Source organism: Humulus lupulus, chromosome 2 (assembly GCF_963169125.1).
Source record: "Humulus lupulus chromosome 2, drHumLupu1.1, whole genome shotgun sequence".
NCBI lineage: Eukaryota > Viridiplantae > Streptophyta > Magnoliopsida > Rosales > Cannabaceae > Humulus > Humulus lupulus.
The window spans coordinates 189197375-189202617 of record NC_084794.1 but is presented as its reverse complement, the minus strand read 5'-3'; the positions used below and the strand labels follow the sequence as shown (position 1 = coordinate 189202617).

Below are 5243 nucleotides of genomic sequence, written 5' to 3'. Positions count from 1 at the left end.
ATAACTCACTCATTTCTAAATGTTTTTGAGTGTTTCAAAAGCTCAATTTTATGTACTCCATCTTAAACATATCACAGTATAATTTAATTTTACAAAACAACTATACAGTGAATGCTTGACCACTTGGAATCACAGCTCAAAACTTGTATTTTTGTTTTAGGGTTTTCAACAAAATCCCTTAGGGATTTTGGTCCCTATTTTTAAAAATCAACAAACACGCATCATAAAAATTATAAATCAACTACCATAGCCTTTATACATCACCAATAAGAATCTTTAAGGACTAAACATACAAAATAATTCTTAAAAAAATAAAAACCATACAATAACAACCATAAAAAGTAAACTTTTTACCTCTTGTTGTTCTTGCTTTAGGTTTTGATGTTTCTATTAGCTTTGAATCCTTCAAAACTCTTTAAAATCCTTAACCAACTTCCCTAACAACATAGATAGTTAGCTATTGAAAGACCTATGGTTAAAAAATTTACAAAAGTCAAGTTTTTTGAAACTTTACCTTAGGGAACTCTTCCTAGACCAAAGCTTAATGGTTGAAAAGGTAGAGAACACTTGAGAATAATAGAGAGAATGGGTTGGTTGGGTGAGGGTTTGGAAGACCATAACAACTAAATAATATCTAAACACTTGAGTGTTTTACCTTTATCACTTTGTCTCATTAACCTTTATTTAAATGTGATAAAAACTTAATCAATTTGGTCCACACAACTAACATCCTGACATGGCCGGCCATTTAATTTCTATTAATGTATTTTTTTTTTTATAAATGTTAATAAATATTTCCTAAGAAGAAAAATCCAAATTGACTTTCTATAACATTTTTCACTCATATAAAGTTTTAAAAATAAAACTTAACATGTAATAATTAAATTAAATGTCTCTCACATTTAATTTAATAAATCATACAATAAATTTAAACTAAGGTCCATTTATAAAATTAAATTCCCCAATTCGGTAAAAGTAAGCATTTAACACAAAATGCCCTAAAATTTCCATTTCCTCTTAGGTTTATTATTTTTTACCAAACATTAATTTTTATAAATGTATTTTATGCCCAAAATATATTTTCCATAGTTCTTCATTTTATTTTCCGAGATTTTTACCCGATTAGGGTTTTTGTGACGGTCGAAGACCGAAAGTCTTATCTTGACTTTTAACCACAAACATCATAATTTGGCTAGTGATAACTCATGGAAATAAATTCCAAACAAAATACAATATTATTTAAAATAATATTTTTAACTCGGGGAAAAATCCCGACCCAAGTCGTTTAAAGGTACCCGAAACGCAGAGCGTTACATTAGAAACCAACCTACCATGCTATTCTCTTGATATATATATTTTTTTAAAATATACTAACTATGATTTATTAATTACCTTATATTGTAATTTTTAAAAAATATAATATTACATAGTAATCCTTTCAAAAAAAATATTACATTGTAATTTTTTTAAGTTTAATAAATATATGAATAAAAATAAGTTTTAAAAAATATATATTTTATGTTTATATTTAAAAAAATGAAAAGAATTTAATAAAATGTATATAATATTTACAAATCGAATAATAAAAAAACTTAAGAAAATTATATTTCTATTTTCAATATTAATTTTTCTAAATGACATGGTAGGTCGATTGTACAACCAAGCTCTCATGCTACTTAGTAAGTAGGTTGTACAACCGACCTATCACGCTATTTACTTAATTATATATTTTAACATATATAAATTATTTTAATAATAAATATATATAATTTATTTGAGTGTAAAATAAATGTGTATTTTTGTAATTTATTAATATTTACATTAAATTGTATTCTTAAAAAATATAATTTTACATTAGATTTGCAATTGTCGTCACAATAATAATTTATCATATTAATTGCTAATTTAATTGATTATTATATTTTTATGTCCAATTTGTGATATGGTAAGTCACCAAAATGTACCTATAGTATTTAGGAATTGTTAGTGATAATAGTATAAGTAAAATAATTTTTTTAATTTTAATTGAAAATTTATATAAAATAAAATATTTTAAATACATATCATCCACTATACCAAATATAGCCCTTTCCACAATAGATCATTATACCTCCATTGATAAATTATTACAATAAGTATATTAAATTAACAATAAATTGAAAAAAAATGTATAGAGTTTGAAATGTATTACAATAGAGTAGGGAAACGATTAGGCTGTAGCTTTTTGGCAAAAGCCCGCTAAATCTGAAATGCTTTTCTTTTTGTCTAAGGAAAAAAAAATTAAAAGATTCTTTGTTTCCCTTTAGTTTGCAGATATTTTGTTCGCCTTCTCCCCTTGCATTATATTATCATATATTCTTCTCATACCCCTTCTCAAAGACTCTCTTCACTCCAGCCATCACACATTCTTTATTGGAATCTCTAAAATGATTGGATAAAATCTATCTCTTTGTTACGTATTTGGAATTAGGGTCTGTTTATTTATTTGGAAAAGAGAATTTATTTATTTATTCTCTTAAGTCGCTCCTGCGTTGTTTCTCCTCCAATTTTCTCTACAATCTCTCCAGTCATCTTCAGCAACTCTGATTGTCTATTGTGTTCTCTGGTATCACTAGATATCGGGGCAAATGCCTTTATTTTGGGTTGGATTTGTTTTTGTTCTTCGATTTTCATCTTTGCTTGTTATTCTGCTCATGTTTGAGTTTTTGTTCTTGTATTGTTATTGTACTGCTTGAATCAGGCATTACGTATTTGGGCCATATAAGCATAGACTTCTTGGCTACTTTAATCCATTCCTAGATTCATCAATTCAAATGTTATATATATATATATATATATAAATGTGTCAATATAAAAAAATTAATTTAATCTCCTCGTTCAAAGTTTAGTTCTTCTATTGTGCTATCACTCACAGTAACTATCTCTCACTACTTATATAATCTTTTTGCTTTGGTTTATTACTCTTATTGTTATATTTTCCATATGTGATTTTAAATAATCGAAGCCATAAGTGCTGGGAATTTTGTATTTAGGTTTCTTTTATTAATATATATTCCTTCAGTGAGTGAAATAGTTTTATTTTTGCTTTGGGTTTATCAAGTGCTTTGAGTTATATTATTTTGTGTTTTTATATCTGTGATTCATTTTGCTTAAAGTATTGAGTTTTCTTGTATCATTTATGATTGATTTTATGCTTTCAATCACCATTATTTTATTCTCTTTTTGTAATTTTGGAATCTCGTGATGTTCAATTTAGCTTTTGGTATCATGAGGTTTTCTTCTTTGAATAGTTTAATTGTGTTGCTTCTAGTATCATTATTCTAATTTTGCATCACAGACATTATACTTGGTTGTATAAAATGCCATATTTCAAGCACACTCATAACTTTAATATCGTAAACTACAAAACGATATATCTAGGAAGTTTTCCATTCTTTTGGGTTTATTTTATGTGATATCATTATATATCAGGTAAGAAAGATTTGAAATAGATAAAAGTTCTTAAAAACTTATTTTATGAATTTAACAAGGTTACTATATTTTTTTATGTAGGTTTCTATACTTTCAATTGGTCGAAAGAGAGATAAATCACTTTTTTTGTTTCATTGAGCCAGTTTGGCTATCAAAGATTGGCTCCACTGAAGAGGAACAAGTTGAATGGGTATCAAATCACATCATAGATTCAATCAGGGTCAAATGTGGTTACTGTTATACCATTTGAGGTAGGTTTTGTACTTTCGTCATTAAGTTATTGTGATTATATATTATTTCAATAACTTAATTTTTGAGTTTATCTTAGTGAGCATTGGGCTTGTAATAATTGATTTTGATCATCAATTATGCTATTATTTGGATTTTCTTGGAAATTTCCCACCAGGCGAAATTAAATCTTTCATTTCTAGGTAATAATCCAACCTATTAACTTTATAATCTTGAATTCATTTAAAACTGAACTGTATCTATATATTTATGAATTTATATTGTATAGTGTCTTTCAAAATTTGCACACAAATAATGCGACAACTAAGGAAGTTGTGTGGAGAAGTGTTAAGTGTCCTCTTCTACCAGTAAAATTCATTCAATGTGGATTCTACGTTATTAGGATGATAAAAGAGTGTTTCATGAATGAGGCTTCAATGAAATGGCTAACTAGTTATGTAAGTTAATATATTATTTATTTTTAAAGTTCTAACATTATCTCAATATTCTCATAATGCAATAATTTTTGTTTCAGTGGGAAGGGGAAAACAATACTACCCGAGAATCCTAGTCTGGTATATGACTCGTCTGAGGATGAAAACGGTATGAATTTTTTAAATCTTTTAAATATGTTTCCCATTCGTAATAGTCTATTCGATAGGAATGGCAACTTTATTTTTCTAACAAGTAGCTTTAATTAAAATTTCTTCGAGGACGATAATGTTTGTAGCAATAGTAACTTAGATATCGTAGCGACTAGTAACTGTAGTTTGGGTATAATACTTAGAATATTTCCTTGTTGATCTTTATAAATTCATGTGTACACTTTAACTAATTTGCTCACACCTTTTTCAGTCATGTGGGAAAACAACACCTTTGACGTCTACGCTTCGGGAGGCAAAAACACTAGACATAGCATCAAAAGACTAACCACTATGAGGTGGTCAAGCTTCAAGATGACATGGTTGCGAGTCAGAAGGAGGCCAATGAGCTGGAGGACAGGGTGAAACAACTCGAGGAGATTAATGAGAGCAACCTGGAAAGGTTTCAAGGTGCAACATTCACTTGCTTTTACATGTTTTGGATGAAAAATCAATGTGCAAACTTTGATTATCTTCCCAAGAAGATAAGGGAGTCTGAGCTTGCTCGATGCACCGCTCAATTGGAGGAGGAGAAAAATGCTCCTGCATCTCATGAGATTTCTTTGGCTACGACGATCAATGGAAAGGAGGAGGCTGGAGCAACTATTGACCAACAACTCCATCAAGATCCTCTTGCTCAGTGAAATAATTTATTTTCTTTTATTTTGTAATTATAAAACCTGAAAAACCTATTTGTGGTGTTGAAACAATTTACTACCCAAGGCAGTTTAACTTTTATGCCAGTTTTTTAATTACATCCGAGGAGTACTGCTCGTGGTGTAAAGACATCTCTTTTTTAATATTATAATTGTTACTATAACATCTGCTCGGATGGCCGAGCCTAGCATAACACTGTATACTTTTGTGCAAAAGCTATAAATTTTGATATATATTGAAAGTGTT

The 5243-nt window shown here is 28.4% G+C and overlaps 1 long non-coding RNA gene across 2 annotated transcripts; it reads left to right on the top strand.

The window, feature by feature from the left end:
• Positions 1 to 2316: 2316 nt before the first annotated feature.
• LOC133816456 (uncharacterized) lies at positions 2317 to 5243 on the top strand. Of its 2 annotated transcripts, XR_009885256.1 has the most exons (6): positions 2317 to 2642; positions 3553 to 3722; positions 3800 to 3902; positions 3989 to 4157; positions 4235 to 4302; positions 4555 to 5243. It is a non-coding gene; the product is annotated as an uncharacterized LOC133816456 (long non-coding RNA). The 2 variants fall into 2 exon arrangements; XR_009885255.1 differs by having other exon boundaries at positions 2317 to 3722.